This window comes from Tachypleus tridentatus, chromosome 10 (genome assembly GCF_004210375.1).
Source record: "Tachypleus tridentatus isolate NWPU-2018 chromosome 10, ASM421037v1, whole genome shotgun sequence".
Taxonomy (NCBI): Eukaryota; Metazoa; Arthropoda; class Merostomata; order Xiphosura; family Limulidae; genus Tachypleus; species Tachypleus tridentatus.
Window position 1 is genome coordinate 102,137,780 of NC_134834.1, and position 25,257 is coordinate 102,163,036.

General features: G+C 35.3%; 1 protein-coding gene across 9 annotated transcripts in view; it reads left to right on the forward strand.

Annotated features, from left to right (window-relative positions):
- The window catches only part of Ack-like (activated Cdc42 kinase-like), a 75,484-nt gene that overhangs the window by 6,914 nt on the left and 43,313 nt on the right, over positions 1–25,257 (forward strand). The window contains exon 1 of one of the 9 annotated variants that reach the window (XM_076462924.1): positions 8,164–8,791. The exons of 6 other annotated variants lie outside the window; for them this stretch is intronic. The gene's annotated coding sequence lies outside the window, so the exon portion shown is untranslated. Of the gene's footprint in view, positions 1–8,163; positions 8,792–12,334; positions 12,359–14,244; positions 14,426–25,257 lie in introns of those variants that run through there. 2 more of the 9 variants (XM_076462925.1, XM_076462919.1) reach the window with 2 other exon arrangements.

The following is a 25,257-nucleotide window of genomic DNA, read 5'->3' on the forward strand; positions in this document are numbered from 1 at the left end:
ATTATGTTTGTTTTTTTAAGGTGAGGGACATCTTTGATGGACATTCATCATTATGTAAATGTTTTACATATCGTAGCTAAATATACTGATTAATTTTCTGTTTGTTTATGGTTATATATTGGCAGTTTTCGAGAATGAAAGAACATTCCACAACTCACCAGAACATTTTGACTTATCTGTGTAGGATCTTTTTTTCTGTATTTGTGATTTTATTGTCAAAACTTTACAATGATCTGTTTAAGCGATGTATATTTTGTTTCATTTTCAAAGATAACAAAGGTCCACTTAAGTACTCATTTATTCCATCCCATTTTTGACTGTCAACCAACCTGTTCCAAGCTGCATGTAAACTACTTTTTTTATCCATCTCTCATCTATAAAATATTCATCCAATATAGCAATTTTTCCACATCTAAATAAGAACTAATTTCCTGTGCCAACCACCATTTGAAAGTAAGTGCTACCTCAGTTAAAATTATGATATTTTATATTCCAAACTTATTTGTCTTGGTGTTGAATATTTGTTGTATGAAAATTTATCTTTCTTTAGGAATCCAAAACACTGGAAATCTGAAACCTCAATCATGTCCCTCCAAAACACCTCTCTCTCTTCCCATATGCAAACTCTTGCAAATGTAGAATAATTATGATAGTTCTCTCCTGAACTATTTCTACAATTCCACACCCTTTTTTAAGTAAGATGTCCAGAATAGAACACAGAAATCTAGATTAGGTTTAACCAGCAAATGAACTGATAACCCTAGTTAGTGTAATGTTCTGTGTGTTGTATTACTTGCAAATGTATATTGTTGCAGGATTATATTGAAAACACAAAATAGATGTAGAGGTATCCTAGGTGTAGACAAACAGATTTAGTGATGCCTGTGGCTATGGATGTAGTGGTGCCCTTGGTGTGTATAAAGTATGGATGTAGTAATGCCCTTGGTGTAGATAAAGTGGCTGTAATGATGCCTGTGGTTATGGATGTAGTGATGCCCTTGGTGTGGATAAAGAGTGGCTGTAGTGATGCCTGTGGTTATGGATGTAGTGATGCCCTTGGTGTGGATAAAGAGTGGCTGTAGTGATGCCTGTGGTTATGGATGTAGTGATGTCTGTGGTTATGGATGTAGTGATGCCCTTGGTGTGGATAAAGAGTGGCTGTAGTGATGCCCGTGGTTATGGATGTAGTGACGTCCTTGGTGTGGATAAAGAGTGGCTGTAGTGATGTCCGTGGTTATGGATGTAGTGACGTCCCTGGTGTGGATAAAGAGTGGCTGTAGTGATGTCCGTGGTTATGGATGTGGTGGCGTCCCTGGTGTGGATAAAGAGTGGCTGCAGTGATGCCCGTGGTTATGGATGTAGTGGTGTCCCTGGTGTGGATAAAGAGTGGCTGTAGTGATGCCCTGTTGTTATGGATGTAGTGATGCCCGTTGTTATGGATGTAGTGACGTCCCTGGTGTGGATAAAGAGTGGCTGTAGTGATGCCCGTGGTTATGGATGTAGTGATGCCCTTGGTGTGGATAAAGAGTGGCTGTAGTGATGCCCTGTGGTTATGGATGTAGTGATGTCCGTGGTTATGGATGTAGTGACGCCCCTGGTGTGGATAAAGAGTGGCTGTAGTGACGCCCTGTGGTTATGGATGTAGTGGTGCCCTTGGTGTGGATAAAGAGTGGCTGTAGTGATGTCTGTGGTTATGGATGTAGTGATGCCCTTGGTGTGGATAAAGAGTGGCTGTAGTGATGTCTGTGGTTATGGATGTGGTGGTGCCCTTGGTGTGGATAAAGAGTGGCTGTAGTGATGCCTGTGGTTATGGATGTAGTGGTGCCCTTGGTGTGGATAAAGAGTGGCTGTAGTGATGCCTGTTGTTATGGATGTAGTGATGTCCCTGGTGTGGATAAAGAGTGGCTGTAGTGATGCCTGTTGTTATGGATGTAGTGACGCCCTGGTGTGGATAAAGAGTGGCTGTAGTGATGCCCGTGGTTATGGATGTAGTGGTGCCCTTGGTGTGGATAAAGAGTGGCTGTAATGATGCCCTTGGTGTGGATAAAGAGTGGCTGTAGTGATGCCCTTGGTGTGGATAAAGAGTGGCTGTAGTGATGCCTGTGGTTATGGATGTAGTGGCGTCCTTGGTGTGGATAAAGTGGCTGTAGTGATGTCCGTGGTTATGGATGTAGTGATGTCCCTTGGTGTGGATAAAGAGTGGCTGTAGTGACGTCCCTGGTGTGGATAAAAGTGGAGTGATGCTTGTGGTTATGGATGTAGTGATGCCCTTGGTGTGGATAAAGAGTGGCTGTAGTGATGCCTGTGGTTATGGATGTAGTGATGCCCTTGGTGTGGATAAAGAGTGGCTGTAGTGATGCCTGTGGTTATGGATGTAGTGGTGCCCTTGGTGTGGATAAAGAGTGGCTGTAGTGATGCCTGTGGTTATGGATGTAGTGATGCCCTTGGTGTGGATAAAGAGTGGCTGTAGTGATGCCTGTGGTTATGGATGTAGTGGGTCCCTGGTGTGGATAAAGAGTGGCTGTAGTGATGCCTGTGGTTATGGATGTAGTGATGCCCTTGGTGTGGATAAAGAGTGGCTGTAGTGATGCCCTTGGTGTGGATAAAGAGTGGCTGTAGTGATGCCTGTGGTTATGGATGTAGTGATGCCCTTGGTGTGGATAAAGATGGCTGTAGTGATGCCTGTGGTTATGGATGTAGTGGTGCCCTTGGTGTGGATAAAGAGTGGCTGTAGTGATGCCTGTGGTTATGGATGTAGTGATGCCCTTGGTGTGGATAAAGAGTGGCTGTAGTGATGCCTGTTGTTATGGATGTAGTGATGCCCTTGGTGTGGATAAAGAGTGGCTGTAGTGATGCCTGTTGTTATGGATGTAGTGATGCCCTTGGTGTGGATAAAGAGTGGCTGTAGTAATGCCCTTGGTGTGGATAAAGAGTGGCTGTAGAGATGCCTGTGGTTATGGATGTTGTGGTGCACTTAGTGTGAATAAAGAGTGGCTGTAGAGATGCCTGTGGTTATGGATGTTGTGGTGCACTTAGTGTGGATATAGGAAGTGACTGAAGTGATATTAAGAACAAGAAACAAATTATATTTTTGGATGAGTTCTGAAAATTCTAATTATTTTGGAATGAAAGATTGGGTGAAAGATAAAACAATTACAGGGAAATTCTTACATGTATAGTGAAGTTAGTATGGACATTACAACCAAAGTCTTAATGAAAATCTGTAAATAATACATTTTTAGAACAGCTTAAGCTTTCTATACTGGGAAAACTGAAGGTGTTTTTTAAACATTAAAACTTGTTAGAACCATTATTTTGGAATTTTCTATTTTCCTGACTGCTAAGATGACTTGAATATTAGAGGTAATAATTGTAAACTATAGAAACACAAACCAAGGATTGTTCTTTGTTGGTTATTTCCTCCTTTAAAATTGTTAACTAGTAAAATGCTTTACTTACAGATGTGGCTTTAGTTGGATAATATTTGTTTGAATTTGTTAAGATTAGCTGAGTTAGTACTGTCTCATGAGCCTTTTCATACAGTTTCATATCTCCTTGTTTATGTTTGTTTGAATAACTAAAATCTGTTGAGTAAACAGAATGAAAATAACTTAAAATGTTATGAATTTCTATATGAAAGTCATTTAGGCCAAGATCCAAATACTGAAAACTGTATAATAACTATTGATTCTACAACTACAATACAATATTCAACAAGTAACAGAAGACCATTTGGCTGCTAAGATTATCCCATCTATCCAATGTCCATATGTAAACAAGAAATTTGAAGTAGGGTGCAGTGATTAAACAATTGGATTATCAGCTTTGTGAGATTGGTTTGAAACTGAGGGGAGAGAGATTTATGCACACCTGGAAACTGTGTTTTGGAAATTTTTATGAATATTTGTAATTATAAAAAGTTTGAGATGGCAACTAAGCAAAGTCTTTGAAATTGAGTTTATTTTGGTTTTTTATATCAAATAAAATGAATCATATTGCTACATCTCATTTGTATTACTAAGTCAGAAAGTTTTAATGTGGCTCTTAGGGAGTGCATTAATAAGAAACATGAAGAGCTAATTCTGTTTGCATGCCAATAGAAACAGGTTTGTTAATGCTGTATAATTCAGGCTTAATTCCATGATATTGAAGTTTCTTTATTAAGTAGATGTTTTAACACTTGATATATGGAAAACCAGGTATGAAAGATTTGTTAGATCTTGTTTGCATAGTTGTGGAAATGCTTCAAGACTTCAAAAGCATTATGGTCATTAGTGAAATGTTACTACCATTTTTAACTATAGCTAAGTAGCTTACAGAACTTTTTTGTTTCCTTCAAGTACAAATGTTTAGCTCATAGTTCTATCACTTCTTGAACAATTTGAGATCTAATTACAGTATTGGACTTGGGAGGTCTAACCCATTTGATGTGTTTGACCACACCCAAGGTCTCGTAAATTAATTTTTTCTAATTCTTGTTTGCATAGTTGTGGAAATGCTTCAAGACTTCAAAAGCATTATGGTCATTAGTGAAATGTTACTACCATTTTTAACAACAGCTAAGTAGCTTACAGAACTTTTTTGTTTTCCTTCAAGTACAAATGTTTAGCTCATAGTTCTATCACTTCTTGAACAATTTGAGATCTAATTACAGTATTGGACTTGGGAGGTCTAACCCATTTGATGTGTTTGACCACACCCAAGGTCTCGTAAATTAATTTTTTCTAATTCTGCTTGAAAGAGTTTCAGTTTGAGGGTAAGTTGGTAGAGAACCTGATAAATAATGAAATTGAATTGGTGTACTTGTCACCACCTTTGTTATTTCTGGCACATGGAAATATAGTTAAAATGGGGAACAAATGTTTCATAGATTAAATTACTCTAATCATGCCTAAAGATAATTCAAGTGCCATAGTTATTAATTCTCCTCTTATTTTTTTTACATAGTCAGTATCAATCACACAGTACTGTACCTTTGGTATTCAAATGCCTCATCGCATGTCGTCAAATAATATTTTTCTTTCTCAGAAGAAATTTTCTAAAAGAACCATGAATTAATGAATTAAATAAGTTATACATTGAACATTGATACCTGTCATGTATGCTTTGCTTTATCAATGTCTTTACGGACTTAATTTTATTAGCTTTGATACAAATATGCTTGGGTAGAATACGTGTATGCATTTGTGCCGACTGTAGTATTTGTGTAGTACCGGTGATATGCCACGTGTTCCCTTGAAAACATTAAAAATTTGATTAACAAGAAAGTTCTGTTCATGTTGTCTTTTTTTGGACGTGTGCCATGTCCTTCAGTGGAAGTTTGGAACTTGAAACAAATGTCCTGTTTCAGTTACTACACTGGTGTAAATGTTCAACTTGATATGGTAGCTGTATTCTACACATTTTATACAATTGGTAAATTGTTTTAAACTTAAATATTTAAAACAGAACTGTATTATTTTAGTGAGGTCTGATATTGTTGAATTGTGGTTTCTAAAGTACTTGAGTGGTAATTATTGACAAATGAATGATGTAGGTAAGCTATAAACTTTAGATATAGTTGTTTTCAGATATCTTTAATTGTAGAAAACCAGTTCATTGTTATGACTAAATAAACAAAATTTGTAATTGTTTATGAATTAATGTTCTGTTTTCAGTATCAAACTAGATATTATTGATATATTATCATGCTACATTTAAGCTTTTGTTTTAAATAGGAAGCTTAGAATTTTATTGAATAAAATGGTATATGGTATTGATTTTTTGTTTTTTTCAGGGGAAATAACTTGCTTTATTAATAACTTTGCTGTATAATAACAGCTGCATAATTCTTTCTTTGTAAATTGATTGAAGATACAATACTGACTTGTTAACTTGAATAGCCTTCTAAGTAATATGATACTTTCACAAACACTCTTCTAGCTTTTTTATTAAGGAGAAATTTTTAATTATAAATTAAAGATATCCAGATAATATTGATAACACTACATAAAAACCTTGAGACATGATGACAACATGAACATCTAGCACATGACAACACACTGAAACAAAACAGGGACACTTCGTTAACATGATGCGTGTGTTTTTGAAGAATGCTTTGTTCAGTCTTGCTCGTATAATTGTATGCATGTCCATCTGATTAAACAAGTGTTATTTTTAATACCATATCTTGTCATTTACTGCATAGAAATACCATTATAGTATAATATTTTGATACTAAAATTAATGATCATGAAACTATCAACAAGCAATTAAACTGTAAAAAACTTTTATATGAAAAAGGTTTAGGGAAATGAGAAGGAATAGAAACTAGCCAAACACGTACATATGAATATTGATCTGTAGTTTTCTCATTTAGATTTTTCTATCAGTTATAATCTCTCAGTAGAGATATTACTATCTTTAACAGGCCTGGTCCTTAAAGCACTCAACTTGCAATTTGTGGGTTGCAGAACCAAACCTTTCTTCCCCAAACATGTTTACTCTTTCAACTATGAAAGTATTTTAATGTAATGGTCAATACCACTGTTCATTGGCAGAAGAGTGGACCAAGAGTTGACAGTGGGTGGTGTTGACTAGCTGCCTTCCCTATAGTGGATCACTACTTAGTTAGGACAGCTAAGCAGATAGCCTCTTGTAGCATTGCACAAAATTCAAAACAAACACAAGAAAAAGTAAAAATGTAAGACTAAAAATATGCATCAGTAGTTTATTATTTAACACTAAAATATCATAAACCAACTTTCTCAGGACTTTATTCACATTTTCAAGTTTCATTCCAAGTTATGCAGAACCTTTAAGATACCAGGAAATGAAATTGAAGCAGAAGTAGGGAGAACGTGAGATAAGTGCTAGGAAGAAATTCTGTTGTTCATGTGTACAGGGTGTTCAAAAAGTCACTGTGCACTTATATATTTATTAGCATACAAAACTGCACGGTGACTTTCCAAACACCCTGTAGAATAAGCGTTAGAAAAATTGACAAAATGAAATACCTCACTTCTGATGTTCCAAAGAAAATCTCCAGAAAATCTTTTATAAGTTTGTTCAAAGGTTAGTGATTATTTATCATTGTGCAGTTAGTTTGCAAAGTTTGGTTAGAATGTCACCAACTGGCAGTAAGTATGGTGTGGTTATAATTCCACTGTATGTCCATGTTAGTATGGCGTGGTTCAAATTCCACGTGTGGTGTGTATTCTACGAGTGTTTGGTTGTTACCACCACTTAGCAGTTTTAGTTATTAAACATAACTTGAAATTTTGGTTATGTTATTTACCTGTAAAATACTTATTAAAGTTTTTATCATGCCGGTTTATATATTAGTTAAATAACATAGATGTGTATACTGAACGCTACTGGGTTCATTGTTAGATCTCACTTGCGTGATATATTGTTGTAAAATCCTGATTGTGTGTTTGCGAGAGTCGTATCCTTAAGTGAAACCATGTGTTTATAACTAATTACTGAGCCATGTGTTGACGGATTGCCGTTTCCAAACCGAAGTTACTAGATCTTTATCAACAGTGCTATGAAACATGTACCTGTAAACACGCTACTTTGACGTTTCTTGATTGTAATGGTATGTAAAGTGAAACGATATTTCTATTCCATGGCACAATGTTATAACCAGCCAACCATAAAATTGATTTTAAATAATCGCACTCGGCAAAAAACAACTCATCTACTCTGCCCATACTTGGAACACGGGAATTTGCTTGTACAATAATTTTAAAGTACTGCCTGTGCTGGTGCATGTCTCACGCGCTGCTCTCGAAGTGTACGTATTTATGTCTTGCATCCCTTACAAACACATCAAAGTGTAGACCGTTTTTTCTCTGGATATATTTAATATAACAATTCCAACAAATTAAAACAATTGTTGTGAAAACGAAGAAATAAATGTTTTTAAAGTATTCATAACATAAATTGAGATTGACTTGTAGATAATTTATTCGATTTTGAACTTAAATTTATTATTGGTTAAAAGTATTATAGATTGTTTTCAATCTAAACCGTTTAACTCTGTTAAGTTAGTTATACTAAAGTGAAGATGTTTTTTTCAACTTTGCCCCATGTTATGCAGTATTTCTCTGACTGTTTAGCTAGGATAAAATGTGTGTCAAGTTTTTAGTTACAATAACCTCGAAGCCCTTGGCCTGTGCTAGATATTTGTTTGCCTTAGGTTGTGACGTCAGCTTGTAATTTATTTCATGTAAACACTTAACTTTCAGTGTACGACTCATGTGATGTCGAGAGGGTATTTGCTAATTTATACATGGAAACTGAGACCAAAACTAAAAAATTGTGCATGGGTAGTGTTTTATCAAAATTCATTGCCACCAACTCTCCTAGGATTTTTATTTTTTATTTTTCCGACGTGGAAATTAGTTTGAAATAAGTGTTTACTGCCAGTGTATAAATTGTGTTTTGTTTATAAGTGTTGTTTTTTCGAGTGTATACAAAGATCGTTCTAACGTTTGTGGTCAACGTTACTTTTGTGGAAACCAGTTAGTTCTGTCTGTGTAAAACTAGGCCAAATGTATAGAAAAGACAGAAGGTTATGATATGAATGCATATAAAAAAGTTGATTCTGACAAAAATGGAATAAACCTTTTTGTATACATTAAACTTTAACAACACCATCATCGGTTTTAAAGCACTTTGCTGGTTTGCTACTCATAATGAGGCTATCTTGTCGTTGTGATGAACCCTTGTTTAACAAATGAGCAGATAAAATGTAGAAATAGTTGATTATGAACTTTGAGGTCAGTAGAGTATTGTATACTGTTCGGTAAGTTTGTATGGTTGGAACTACAACGTTTCAGAACTTGTAATAATATTTTCGGGTTTCTTTTAAGCGTTAATAATTTTTGTATATGTTTATGCTCGTTAGTAAGACTTTCGAATTAACGAGTGTTTATTAATAGTATTTTATTTTTGATAATGGAGTTCTATCAACATAAGACAAGTATTCGTCTTTTGGCCTATTTTATATGAAATAAGTATCGAGAATTACAATGTAGGCTTTGTGAATGACCTAGGGGATGTTTTAGAACATTGACAGGTCAACCATTGTTTTTATTGTGATAACGTCGTTAACACTGGTACCAAACAATAATGTTAGCACACTGTACCAGATTGTTTGTGTGTAATATTGATGAGTGGATTTTATAGTCCTGTAAATAGTTTTTTCACCGAACTGTTAAACTAGCGAACGCCCTTTGGAACAACTCAAAGTAAATTTCCAACAAATGGTGATGGTATAAATAAAGCAAGTGTAGTCGACTCTTGCCAATCCCTTGGATCATGCAGTGTAACTGTCCAGTTGGCCGTTTACGGCCTTATTTTGTCACTTCGTGTGTTATTTCGATAAAGAAAAGTGCATTGTGTTTGTTTTTAAGCAAAGAAGACTGCTTGCAGTGCAATGTTGGGGAAAATTCGATGCAGTGGGTGGCACCCAGGACAACAGAAATCTAAGGTGCGTTAAGTAGTTGCGGAAATGTTTTTCCCGCTGGATGCCACCGTTCCTGCTCGTATTTCTCAGTGCAAGAAAAGATCGCTACCGAAATGGGCGCTTTTTGACAATTGTCGTTTCTATAGGAAGTGTCAAGGTGGAGACATTTAAATGAGTTTATTCGACATGATACAATAAAATCATGCATGTGTATAATACCAAAACGAATAAAAAATAAACATCCGAGGTCTGTTCAAAAAATACGCGGACTGTTTGAATTGCGCGGCTCCAGTTGGTTCCAGTGGAATCCGCTTGGTGTCGCTATGTTCGCACAGATCAACTGAATACGACGCCATTTTCCGATTGCAGATATCTTCATTTGTGTATTAGCCACGCGGTTTTAAGTGAAGTGCGATTTTTTCATTTGGCGGATTTCAAAATGAATGAGTTGAAGGAGCAACGACTTGCTGTGAAATTTTGTGTTAAACTTGGAAAATTTGCGACTGAAACTTTTGCTATGCTTAACGGCTTACGGTGATGTTGCTATGAATCATACGGCATGTTTCAAGTGGCATGAACGTTTTAAGGATGGTCGACAGTCCATTGAAGATGATGAGCGTCCTGGACGTCCTTCCACGTCAACTGACGACCCACACGTCGACAAAATCAACACTCTGGTGCGGGCAAATCGACGTCTGATTGTCAGGGAGCTTGCTGAAGAGTGTGGGATATCAGTTTGATCTTGTTACGAGATTTTGACCGAAAAAATGAAAATGCACCGCGTTGCTGCGAAATTTGCGCCTCAGAACTCGTGAGTTTTTAGCCAAACACTCGATCACTGTTCTTCCCCACCCCCCTACTCACCTGACCTTGTTCCTTACGATTTTTTCTTGTTCCCCAAACTCAAAAGACCCTTGAAAGGAAGAAGATTTGAGACGATTCCCGAGATTAAGGCAAATGCGACGAAGGAGCTGGAGGACATTACAAAAGAAGCGTACCAGGACTGTTTCAACAAGTGGAAACACCGTTGGGATAAGTGTGTGCGTTGGGGAGGAGAGTACCTTGAAGGGGTCCCAGACCTGTAACTTCTAAATAGAGTACATTTTGTTTTATGACGTCAGTCCGCGTATTTTTTGAACAACCCTCGTATACTCAAACATGTTCCTCTTCTTACGCCTTTTCCCCGTTCATGCTTCTATCTTCAAAATATCTTTTCAATCAATCTAAGGAGGGAAATCTATCTTTTTGTGTGATATTATCTCACAAAAAAAATAAATAAATTTTGTTCTTAAGCTTTTTCCTTCTCAGATTGGTAGCTCAGCACGTACGAAGACTATCGTTATCGATATTGAATTAGATATGAAAGTTTAGGAAATGCAAATAAATGAATAATTTTCCTTTAAGGTACTGTTGAAAATAATTATTTTTTACACGTACACACGCGAAACTGCTGTATGTATAAATGAAATTAACTGGTAAAAATGATTTCTGTTAAATATAATTTGTATAGTTTATATTATAGTAAACGCAATGAATGTTAAGAAATGGTCTTGTTTGTTAACCTACCCCACAATAGTAGTCGTTACAAACTTAGTCTTAAAATATGTACACCAATGGGGCATATACTAGAAATATTACAAATATTAGAAAGAACTATATACGCGCGTGTGTGTGTGTGTTTATTTAAATTCACATACGCTTTTTTCGTTTGTACGTAGTAAATATTTTATTTCATACACATTTCACCAGGGTTAACTGGTATCATTATGTGAGATAAAAGAACTGAGGCTAATTTGCAGAATTTCTTATATCCTGGTGGCTGGTCCAGTCGGCAAACATATAGGACGAGCACGGCCTGTGATGGGAATTCGAACACGCGACACATTGCCAGTCTAGCATCTTAACCGCCAGGCCATAATAAATTCATAATGAATAAAAATAATGTTCGTTAGTTTAACCACTTTTAGCGGCAAACAAACTTGAATTTAGTTAATAAAGTGATGTAAATAGCTGAACATTTTTTCTGGACCAACGAAACACTGGTTGGTTTAAAGCTAATAAAAACGGTCTTCCTTACCAGGGGTATCGTGTAATTACCAACAATCAACTAAATTGTATAAAATTAGCTTTTGAAAAGTAATTTTGTTTTTATATATTTAATTAAATTTTAGTATAAACAGGTAGTATAACCCACAATTGTAAAGTATATATCGAACGTTCATGTTCGTCGTTTAAATGAAAATAGGTTTACAGGTAGGGTTTTGGATGATTCCATTTTTCTAAATACCCTCTCATGAGGCCGTGGGTGGGTTTAGGGTTGACATGTTTCTTTACCAGGTTATTGCTTATGATAGTTATATATATATAGTTTTATATGTCGTGAAGTTTGGTTATTTTTTTCAATTAAACTAATATTTTGTCACTTTTAAAAATATTTTTCTAATAAAATGTGCGATTAACATAATTTGAAAAATCTTTGAATTCTCCTTAAAAATGACAGTTTCGGAAACATCTACGCATGCGCCAATTCGGTGCTGATTCAAGGTAAACGTGTGTTTGTGTTTTTATAAAATATTGTTCATGAACTAGCACGTGCTCTATATGTAAATAAGTCTTCAATATAGTTAAAATTTATAACCGTTTATAGAATTCACTTAAACGTACTGATATTTCATAACTTTTTTAAAAATTCAGAAACGTAAATTTCGAAGAGTAGTGAGTAGATGAACTGTTTATGATTATTGAGTGTAGTCTCTGATATTTACGTTTGGGAAACTTCGGTGTTTGAGAGCGTGCATCACGTGCAGTGGGAAGGAGGCAGGATACATCGCTGTTTTAAATGTACAACAGTAATCTGAACAATGTTGCACATAAACGTAGTTCAACGTGTTTAAGGAACACAAGGTAAATGTTGGTTACTTTTAAATGTACAAGCTAATTGTGTATGTACATGGGAAGGGAGATTTTAGAAGTTAAGAGACTAGACCATACACACCGTAGTAGACAAATATGTGGTACTGTAAGACGTGACAGACCGGCACTAAAACCTGTATGGTACATGTATAGTAGGCATGTTGTCTGACAATTTCTATAGCTTATGTACCGTGGGAACCCGTAGAGAGACCAGTGTGAGAACACGTCACGAGTCGGTTGTGTCAGTATTTTCTGTCTTCTCAGGATGGTACAAAGTTGCAAGGAGAGTCACGTGGGATGAAACTCGTGAATTGTTTATTACTCTAGAATGTGTAGAAACCTCGTGCCTTGAGCTTTTATATAACTGTCCACGTTATTAAAAGTTTCTTCGTGTTGATTATTACATAAAAGTAAAGTAACTTAAAATATTTGGAAACAAACATCAAAGTTTGTTGGAGAACTAAGTTTGGCGTGAGGTATTTATATTGTAATGTGTGTCGTGGTACGGCCTAATTTCCATGTGTGTTCTATTTGAAGATTGCCCTAATATTTGGCCTATACTAAAGAAAACTAAAGCACAGTACGTTAAGAACAATGCATCATGTGTATACAGCGAAATTTAAATACACTGGCAGTTTAATAACGTATATTATAAAACAATACTGGTGAAACAAAAGTAGAGAAACCAATGTTACACTAATTCAATAGTGTTTAGTGTATTGAATTGTGGATGCTAAGTATCGTGGTTAGCACTCTTTACCTCGGTTTTATTTTTATTGCATTCCACACGTTCGACTGTGAGTGTGTTACAAGAGTGACATTCAAAGTTCACTATTTGATTAGAATAGTCCACAAGTTGGCGGTCCATCACTTACAAATTAGGGACTGCTGTCGTAGGCATTCTTCAAGTAACTTTGGTTGAAATTCAATAAACAGTTGTAATAAAAGATGAATAATAATAAGGCATAGCCCACAAATATAACAATATTACTAAACAAAGAAAAATATATAATGGTGGTACGATACATTAAAGCGTCAGGAACATTAAACTGGTATGGTGTAGTAACACCAGCGTAGTGCATGAATATGTGAACAACGTTATAATATGATTGATTTATTAGCCAGTAGTATTTTCTAGGACATAAAATCATGTACTAGTATTTAGGGTATTTTCGTGCGATAGTCAATGTAATGAGGCGATGAGAGAATGTTACCCTCTGCGCTCATCAGCAGAGGTGATCGGATGTTGCCATCACAATAGCCACACAGTTTAGATAATCGATTTCCGTTTATTGTGTGTTGGAATTGTGTAGTTAGAGAAAAACAAATAGGAACTGGAATTGTCGTCTCTTTGTATAATGAGTCAAATATTATTATTGTGTTGAATCAGTGGAGTGTGTAAGTAATAAAGTTATACCGTATTGATTGAAACAAGCTTTGAAAATACATAAAATATTCTCGCACAGTAATGAATAGAAATCTAACTCTAAAATGCTTTGCATTACCTGCAATGTTCAATATCAGATATAATAAAATACTACATATATAAGGCTTGAAATTAGTTGTTTTTGTTTTTATAGAATGAAAAACGCAGACTTTTCCCACTTAATTTAGTGACTAATAACGATTGTTACCCTTCATGGTTTGCGCTTTCTTTTTCTTATTTCGATCTAAAATTAAAAAAAAAACAAAAAAAAGACCGAACACGGCGCTTTAATACGAAATTTCTTAATTACAAAATCCTTCGCCGTCCACTGTCATGTTTAATACAAAAACTACACAGTGTTGTGTTTGGTGAGTCTGAAACATGTAGAACAAGTTGAAAATTTAACGATAAAAAATATAGTGAGTCATACATTACTTTGGTCATAACGTGGCTGGCAGAACTAGGGTACAGAGCCGTTGGTGTAACGGTTCCGATGGCGTCTATCACGTTCTGTTCCTGCGAGCTATTGGCTCGGCAGTTGCTCGTATGAGTCACTTAGCAGACGAACTTTTCGAGCTGGGATTGTCCTGTGGTTAAAGTGGGAACACCTTTGCCACCTGAAGGTTTATACGGTAAATAATAATCTTAATAAGAGCATTGTTATTAACAACTCTTGCATCTGAACAAAGAACTAAATATTTTAACACGCTTCCCATGTTGCAGGGATAAGTTTTTTTTTTAATGTAATTAAAAGTGTTTATTACAATTTCGTAATTTGATATATTTATTCTTTGTGGTATCTGTTGTATTAGGAGGACTTGGTAGGAACTATATCATTAAGTAAACAACAGCAAAACTAGATGGCGAAATCAAAGTTGATATGACATGCGACGTTTAACACAGTCATCAGGCGACAAAAATGCTAGATGGTGAAACTGTTATTGATATGAGAAGACGTTTCGCTTGTGTTATCCTGTCGTCTTCAGACGACAGAAATACTAAGTAGCGAAGTTACCTATTATTGATATTGCACAAGACGTTTCGCCTGTGTTAAATTGTCTTCATGTGACAAAAGTACTAGGTGATGAAGATGTTATTGTTCTGATACACAACGTTTCGCCAGGGTTAAGATGTCGTTACCAGGCAACAAAAGTGTAAGAAAAACGCTGAAGTGTTTGTTGCATGTTTCATAAACGATTGATATGGATAACGTTTCAACTCGGTGCGCGTGCTGAATGTTACGACCCCGCCCACGTAGTGAGTGGGGCGACGACTAAAGATTGACATTTGATACTTTCACCAGTAAAACGATTGATGATCTGTACTTTGTGTGTATATATACATACACACCATTCTACATATGTAGAATGTAACTTAGAACAGGCTAAGTGAGCGTTTTTATACTCAGTGGTAAGTTATGCAGGGTTATGTAAATAACTCATGAGAAAGTTTTCAAGGGGAACATACCAGTTTGTTACACTTGATAACATGCTAATAACTGGGCAGAGTAATAAATAATTTATGATTATAGAAGTTGATGTCTACAGTTTATTCTTTAAAGTTCGCACTACTGCTAGTGGTTTTAAGTTAGCGGATAGATTCAGTGAAACCCCGTTACGCGTACTGAAGCGAATAACTAGCTATATTCCTTAAGTCAGAGATGAACCATGTCACGTGCTAGGAGTGAAAGACCGCTCCTCATGAAAGTAAAATATCTAAATATTGATAAGGTAAACTATTTCTGGCTCTATTTAACTTTGATCCAAATATTAATTGACTTCAACAAGATTTTTAACTGAATTAATATTAAACAGTGTAGGCCTAACGAGGCCTAGTAATTAACGTGCGGACTGTTCGCCACTAATTACAACTTCATAACAAAAAAAGAAATCACACTTCACATTGTTTTTAAGGCATTATTTAACATAAAAAACGTTGCTATATTTAAATAACGGAGCAGTCAGTGTGCTCATGGTACTTCTAGTAAAACATTATCTACCTTCTTGGAGAGATTCTGTGAATGAGGTCATCGCCTGTATATGTGGACTCATTTACTCTTTGCTCATGTTTAATAATATGTTTAGAAATAAGCCATATTTTACAAATATTTATTTGTAAAATTCACATAATCGCGGAGGGCATTCAAGTATTCTTGGTTGTAGAATGAAGTATTCATAGAATATTGTCTCCAGGTTTTACTTCTTGTTTATTATTTCCGGGAGGGAAGCAATATTTGTTTTATATTAATTTATTGTTCCAACAGCGACATTGTGGAGTTATTATGTTCAGTCTTGGGATCCTTACCTTTTGAAAGGACATTTGAATTGTTGGAAAGGGTTCAGAGGGCTTTTAGGATGATATGTGGATGAAAAGGTTGTCATAAAAATAGGTTAATATATCTCAATTATTTTCTCTCTTGACCAAACTCAGGACCTGACTGAGGTGGTTAATTGGATTAAGGAAATGATTATATTAATTCCCCAGGTCCTTTCATATTTAATTTTAAGAACAGTAAGATTAATGGTCACAAATATAAATGTTGTCAGGGTGTGAGTCGTCCCAGCTAAGTAATCTTTGTTTTTCTAACAGAATGGTTGACCTTAAGAACAGTTTGCTTTCAGATCTGGTAGATACAGTTAATTTAAGGGAAGCTTAAAAATTATTTGATTGGTAAGGTCTCACTTTGACTTCAGTGTTTAATTTAGTCCATGGGGCAATATAGATAGATCAAAGGTCCCTTGTTGTTCTTTAGTGTTATAAGTGTGATATAAAACGTCATGTTTTAAGTACAAACAAGTTAATATTATTGACCATATGAACTGTAATTGTACAACTAACGAGTTTTTTCAAGATACTTTTGAAACATTGACCACAACAAAATTACTTGTAATTTACGTTTATCAGCAAACATACTTAAATATTGTCCTTTAATTATTCACTGAAGGTTCTTCATTAAACTCGAATGTATATTCCTTTGGGTATAAACATCTAAATACATTAGATCGTTTCATAAGTTGATATTTCGTATTTTGTTCAGAGACAGAAAAGAAAATATTGTTTGGTGTCCCACAAAAGTTCCATCTTCCCCATTATGACTTTGCAAACTACGTACAACAATGAATATTTCTACATGACAGAAAATGTGATTTGCGATAAAGAGCGAACTAGAAAAATACTTCATTTACAATTTTTTGCCGATTTGTGAATTAGGATGTTGACAGTAAGCTATTATGGAGGAAGTGCTGGGAGTCACGCGCACAACAGAACGTAAGAAACTAAAGATTTGTATACACATAATTAGACTTCAAGGTTGGATCACAACTAAATTTGATTGGTGTGAGTTGTGCGGTGTGTAACTACACTTCAAAATACGAAGATATAATGATCATCATAGTTTGTTGTTTTACGGGAGAATGCTACTTGCCCTGAAGGTTTTGTGTTGACTTTCGCGCAAAGCTACACGAGAACTATCTGCGCTAGCCATCCCAAATTTTGCAGTGTAAAACTAGAGGGAAGGCAGCTAGTCATCACCACCCACCGCCAACTCTTGGGCTACTCTTTTATCAACGAATAGTGGGATTGATCACCATTTATAACGTCCCTACAGCTGAAAGGGGAGCATGTTTGGTATGACGGGGATTCGAACCCACGACCCTCAGATTACGACTCGAGTGCCTTAACTACCTGGCCATTACGGGCATTGCCATGAAATGTATACATAATTTATAGAAATGTTTTTTGTAATTATCACGTCATGTATTTATGTACTAATGACATTTTCAGGCATTACTAAATTATCACGTTGTCGGTTTATCTGATGTTGGAACCAAAACGTTAGGGAAGGCAACTGTTCCCCCTTGCTGCCACGCCAAATCCCGATTATTGTAGGATCAGTAAGATGGCTAATTACATAACTGTCGAGAAAACGAAATTGCGGAAAGAAAAATTTTATAAAATGGTAAATTAAATCATTACAGGACTAGCCTGAAGGCTTATAACGTTAAAATCGGGTTTAGATACCTGAGGTGAGCACAACACAGATAGCCCATTGTGTAGCTTTGTTATTAAGCACAAACAAATAAATGTGGAGGTTGTATGTATGTTACATTAAATTGATTTTGGAGTATCTGTACGTCGTTATAGTCCATGTAGCGACATCCGGTCGTGCATCGTAACATAGTCCAGCAGCGTTGTTTCCTTTATAAAAGGCTCTATAGGTAAGCTGTTATATTTAAATGCATCTCTTTTGTTCTGCTTGGTTTCCATGATCCATTTAGTGTTAAAGGACGATAGTTTCCCATAGCAACAGTGCGAACGCAGTGAAATCCGAGAACTTGACCAGTACGTCTTCGTGATTAGCATGAATACTTGTTTTATTTTACAGCTGCTCGAGGTATGCGATAGATGAACCGATATGCCGTGGAGACTGCGTGTGTAAACGTGACTCGTCGCTTTTCTAAACGACGATCCTTTGTTATTAGGTTAGTACTATTGTATGAGGCATGTTGTAAGTTTTTTCAGCCGATCTTTATGCTCGTGAAATCTCGCATTTTACAAAACGCCGCATACCGTGGCTGGAGTACGACTTGTTACAAGTCTTGTTATAAGCAGTATTAGTATCTAAAGATGATTCACATTCCTTTGTTTCCCAATGGCACCAAGTGTAAGGGATATATCCGTCTTAGAAATTCTAAAGTCTTTATGATCTGAGGATATGAATATTTTACATTCGAAAGGATTGTTGTACACCTTTCCTTAAAGGGATCAGTTCTATTATTAAAACAAATGATAATGTACTAGTCATTCTGTTTTGCCTCTAATGTAAAATTTCGGGGGTCGATCCCTCTAGTGGACGAAACACATACAGGCGAGTGGGCCCGGCATGGCTAGAAGGGTTAAGGTGTTCGACTCGTAATTTGAGGGTCGCGGGTTCGAATCCCTCTCGCACCAAACATTCTCGTCCTTTCAGTCGTGGGAGCGTTATAATGTGTCGGTCAATCCCACTATTCGTTTGTAAAAGAGTAGCCCAAGAGTCGGAGTGAGTGTTAATGATTAGTCGCCTTCCCTCTAGTCTTACACTGCTAAATTAGGGACGGCTAGCGCAGATAGCCCTTGAGTAGCTTTGTGCGAAATTCAAAACAAACCAAATCATACAGACGAGTGTTTAGTAAACCACACACATGTAACATAATGTGAAGTTAATTAATTACACAGTTCTACATTTGTAACAATCCTTTTATAACGAATTAGCAACGCTGTTTTGTAATATTTTAGTTGCATATCTTGTTCTCCTGTCAACTGTTTGAGTCACAACCAGTCTCTACCAATAGTAGATGTCTATATATTAGCTGTATCCTAGTCAGATATAGAGTGGGTACCACTGACCAGAGTTTATTTTTATTATATTCTTAAGATTGCAGGGTTATCTTTAGATTAGTGTTTTCGTTGTTATACTAAGGTTTTTCAGGGTTTTTGTACAAAATTAGAATACTCAATAATGTACGATTTACTTTTGTGATGTTTGTAGGCTTATTAAGATATACGGGTTATAAATTGAATTTCTGTAGAAAATTACGTTTCCTTGTATAAATAATTTATCAGTATCGCGAAGCCTTTCAACGCCTTACCCTCGGGGGCTTTATAAAGCCCCCATGTTCCTACGTCATTGAACTTGTTTAGAAATAAGAAACAAAAAGCCAATGCACTCTCTCAGAATGTCTCAAGCACAACAGAGCTTTTTGCTGAAGTTGTGGGTACCATTTTTCGCTTATCCTAAATTTCTTTATGATTTCATGATGTAAAAGCCCTGAAAAGAGTATTTATTGCCTTTTCTTAAAACCTTGCATGTGGTTTCGTGTGGGAGACGACAGTATCAAATCGTTGTCTTATTTCTTCAGACTAACATATCAGCATCTTTGAAAACAGATGTCGTGGAGGCCTGATCTATTTTTTGATTCATAACTTCCGCTGCGTCAGGGGAGTTAAGGTGTGAATTCTAGTCTCTTGCAGGGAAACTAATGAATCAAAAATAGACTAGGTCTCTAAGCTGTCTTCATATAAATTCGCAAATAAATAACTAGTTAGTTTACCGAATAATAAGGAATAATTAATTGTCTCATATTTTCCAAACATCTAAGGTAACCTTAGATAATGATGAATTACAAAAATTTCTGTTTGCAGCTAACTGTTATTAAAACAACGTATCCATAAAATAACCAATTGCTCTCAAAAGCTGGTAGTTTGTCGGATGATGTACATTCTGGTTAACAAACAGACATATGAAAAGGGCAGTGGGAGTGTTTAGCTAATTTATTTATGTGTTATACTAATTCATTTTCCCTTAAATAACAACTGCTTTAACCGATTTAAACCTGAATTTAACTTTAATTATTCTTTATCTTTCTGATGTAGTACTCTTTTTAGCCGATAGGAGTTCTTGTTTACAGAAAAAATGTGCGCTTTTTGTTTGTTAAAAATGATTGAATCATATACACACAGAATGACTAAGAGATGTTTAATGTAATTAAAAATGTTAAATACATTTCAGCCAATTTTTTTAATAACTTCAACCTAAATTTTAATTTTAACTTTAATAGTGTTGATGGTAAAAGTTATAATAGTGTTAAATATTAATACCCTTGTTCTCGTTGGTTTTCAAGTGCCTAGAATCACTCAAGATAAATACAAGAGAAATTTTGAATAACAATATAGACAGGAAATATAGATTCCTTGGTTTATTTTACGATTTTATTGGAATTAAATGTAAAAGCACAAAAACAACCACGTGGTAAAGAAGCAAAACAAAGGGACCTCCTACACATTAGTAGTTAGTGTGCTTTTTGAGATTGTTGGTGTGTTACAAGAGTGAGAGTCAAATCATCCTTTTAATCAAAGAAGCTAAAGAGTTGGTAGCTGTACGTGTTCTAAGGTATCAGTTGAAAATTACTGAGTACTAGTACATATATCTATTGTGCAGCTTTACACAGTATCCTCTCCTTCCAGAATAAAACTAACAATAACAAAAGTAACAAATTAAATTCAAACGTATTCTAGGAAGCCATTGATATATCAAACCTATTTAATATTGATAGCCTTGTATAAATGTCTAGGAGCTCATTTCTGCAGTGCTTAGTAGTCAAAAAAGTCGTAGAGCACACACTGAAGTCAGTTTTGTCATTACAGTTGACGTCATAACGATATTCAGCTATGATGACATTGCGATAGCATCTACAAACTACGGTGTAAGGGTCTGTAAAGACAAATCTTGAACAAATCTGCGAAGGTAACTTGGTCCATGTTAGTCTACAATAACGTTGCGATAGCAGTTCCAAGATTTGGTACAACGGTTTTTAAAAACGAGAAAAATCCTGACCTCTTCCTTAATCATAAATTAGCCGTCATGAGTATAGTATGGACAATTTGTATCACTGCCGTAACTCTAGCTGCAAAGGGTCTTGATGGGCTTGTGTAGTCAGCAAGAAGTCTTGTATTTGGTTTGTTGTTCTCTTTTGGAATCCCCATATCTTCATGTTGTCCCAGTCTCACTTTCAAGCATGAAAAACATTTTGGTTCACAATTATGTGTTGATACTCCAGTTTGTAGCATACTGAAGCTGGATTGCAGTTGCATTCTAATTGCTGAGAATATGGAACACAAGATCTAAAAGCGAAGCAAAAAAAATGTATAGCTCATTTTATTCGACAAATATCCATTTAACTGGAAACGTTTTGTAATTCACGTGACAAACAGCGATAAATCACCAGAAAAGAACACTCAAATCATTACTTGAAACTCAAGCCTCCTGCTTCTTACATACCTCATAGTTTGGGATAGAAAACCGTACTGAGTATGTCTAGAAAATGGTGACTTCTAGCAAAGTTTGAATATGAGAGGCCGATAATATACCATTAAAATAATGTTGGAAACTCGTCACATTATTACTGTTCATGTTATATGCTTTTACAGTGTAATGTACCAGAAGATTATCGAGTGTTAAAATATAATTTAATGATGCACTCTGATCGTTGTGTATTTTATTCTTGGACGAGAAAGATGTGAATGCCTTGATGTTTTAAACCAAAACTTTGTTCAACTCCATATCTTAAGGCACGTTTGTAACTGAATTGCTCAGTACAATCCCCACGTTGTTTCGTATAGTATGTTTAACATTTCTCAGGAGATAAGGTTTCATTTTGTTTTATTTTGACACGTGATGGTGTCCAGCTTCAACGCGGTGTCGTTGATAACGGCCTTTTTTTTTTGTAAATTTTTACTATCTAAGAAGAAATGCTGTCTTTTAAAACTCTCTGACTCCAAACGGATGGCAAACAGCCAATTTTGTCAGTTAGTTACTGAAGCTACATGTATTATTTATTTATAAAAACACTGGAGAACCAACAATACTGCTGTGATCTAATCAACAACGCATAGGCGTGAGGTTGCGGACAGACATATACGTTCCAAACTGAGAAGGTGTCGGAATATAAAATAAATAAGCAAATTTAATTGTGGTAAATAAATTAACATAGTGATTAAAAACAACAACAAGATCTTTGCTCGACCTTTAAATTGTAGACATGAATATTCCTTTCGTGTTTATGTGTTTGGTTTGGGTGAATTTTAGTGGTCACGTCATTTAGGGTATGACTATTATCAGTGTGACTTGTTTTCCTTACTGCCTTGTTAGTTAACTTCAAATTGTAACAGATAAGGAGACTTCGATCCTCGGAGAGCAAAGCTGTAAAATGCAGATGTGTTTTTTATCTGGCTTATTGGGGAACAGAGACCTTATTATAAAATATCATAACCTCATTCATTACATAAATTTTAAATGGTCGCTTTCAGTACACTACTGTAATAAAGTGCTTGGAGTTGCACAGGCTTTAGCGCAGATATCTCTTGTGCAGCTTTGCACGAAATTCAAAACAAACCAATACACAGGTTTAAGGTTTGTGTGGGTAGGAAATGTGTGTGTTTTTTTTTTTTGGCAAAGATGCATCAGGCTATCTGCTGTGTCCACCAAGGAGAATTGAACCCCTGATTTTAGCATTGTAAATCCAAAGACTTACTGCTGTCCCATTTGGGGGTGATAGGAAATAACTTATTCAATTCGTACATCTACTTTCTTTGGGCCCGTAAAGTTTATGAAATGAAAACTGTAGCTGTAAAAGAGTAGCAAAATCTATCGTTTGCATGAAATCGTGTATGGTAACTTGATAAAATAATATTTTGTATTTTTATATAAATAAACATGAAACGGCTTGGTGATTGTGTGTGATGTTTTTAAAAATCATCTCGGACTTTGTCAAAAATGTTAACACGGGAAATTACACAAACCTCGTGTAACTAGAAACCGAAAAACTGTTAACAGCCTAGTCCTTGCCCGTAATTTGAAATTTAACTTTTTATTTGCTTTAAATCTGTTGAACTGTTCTATAACATTTGTAAACATATTGACATAGATATTGTTTTAGAACTAATTTCATCTACTATTTTTGGTGATAGACGTAAAACAAAATAGCAAAAATAAAATTATACATCCAATAAATCTTTAATCATTCACTTCATCAAATTTATTATACAATAGACTACTTCATACCTGGATTTATATAAGAATCCATAACATTTTAATACCTACTAGTTTTAGGTTTTAGTATTACTTTAAAAATTTTCGACTCGTTTTTCAAGAATGAATGGAACATAGAACGTCTGTTCAGATCTGTGCAGACCATATACTTTTGAGATTTTTGTGGCAGGATAGCATGTGTTACAAGAATGAGGAAGTCTAGCAGTCCTATTACATTTGTCATTTGAGGTTACTGACACTGTGGTATTTGATGTCTGTATCATAAAACAATGTCTGGGATAAGTTCTTGGGCCTCTGGTACAAACAACCACAAAATGGGACGTCTGTTTATCATACATAAATCATGAAACTTTTCAAGTGATGTGATCAAATTGCAAATTTACAAATTGATGAAGCTTTAAAATAATACATTGTGACAGGTGCGTAATTTTTTCATGGGGGAGCACTAAAAGCAACTAATTATCAGCTAAAGTTTTGATTCATTAAAATTTACTGAAATTTAATCTGTATTATATTAAAGTAACTTTACCAACAGTGTTGTTTGTTTTTTATTTATATACATTCCTTGCCAGAAGAAATTCACTGAACTACCAATGTTTTTTAAGTTATGATAATATTCCATGTGCAGTTTAAATTTTGTAAAAATACAGACACGTTTTGATTTTTTTATTATCATAGTTTGTAAAGGAAGAGCCATGATGTTTTTAACTAATTTAAATGGTTAGACACATCATGGTAACCCATGATGTAACCTGTGAATCAGGTTTAAGATGCATCTGTGAGTCTGGAGTTTTTAGGTTTGAGGTGCATCTGAAGATTTAGCCTTCAGCTTTAAGGTGCTTCTGTGGAGGCCTGGCATGGCCAGGTGGTTGGGGAGCTTGACTTGTAATCTAAGGGTTGTGAGTCTGAATCCTTACCACACTGAATATACTTGCTATTTCAGCTATAGGGGCCATTATAATGTGATGGTCATTCTCACTATTTGTTGGTGAGAGAGTAGTGTTGACTAGCTACTTTCCCTCTAGTCTTACACTGCTAATTTAGAGATGGCTTAGTGCAGATATCCCTCATGCAGCTTTGCATGAAATTCAAAAACAAACAAACAGGATCTGTGGACCTGGAACCATCAGATTTATATTTAGCACTGAAGAACTATAAAGTTGGGTGATAATTTCATGTTATGCAGTTGTTATTGGCTGTCACGTCACAGTTGTTTTAACAGGGAATATAAAAGAGCACCACACACTTGTAATACAAATAATGAAAGCATTAATATATTAGAATTTGAAGCTTTATTTGTTATTTTGTTGCTGATTGTTGGTTAGTTGAAGGTTAAGTTAGTGTGCCATTACAAGTTTATAAGATCTGTAATCCTTTGTGAAAAGTAAGAGTGAATCTCAATATCTTTGACAAATGGTATATTATAGCTTAGCAAAAATGTACAGTATTTTTTCACTGTTCACTGTTATGTTTGATGTACTGCTGATTTATGGTCAGTGTTATGAAGTAGTATTTATTTCCATCACCACAAGTTCATTATGGTTGGTACAATAGTCTTGTGAACATTTGTAAGGAGAAACCCACATCACCACAAGTTCATTATGGTTGGTACAATAGTCTTGTGAACATTTGTAAGGAGAAACCCATGGAACACAAAATTATCTAAACTATTTGACAGATTAGTATACACTATTATTATCAAGTGTAGAAACCAGGTGTCAAAAGTACATAAATGTTTAGTCCAAATAGCTAAAGGTTTAACATTAGTCGGTAATCTTTCAAAATTTACAAAGAAATTGGTATATTTGATTTTATCAGGAGTGATAGTTAAACTATGTGACAGTTTTTCTCAGGTTTAATTAAAATATGATGAGAGGT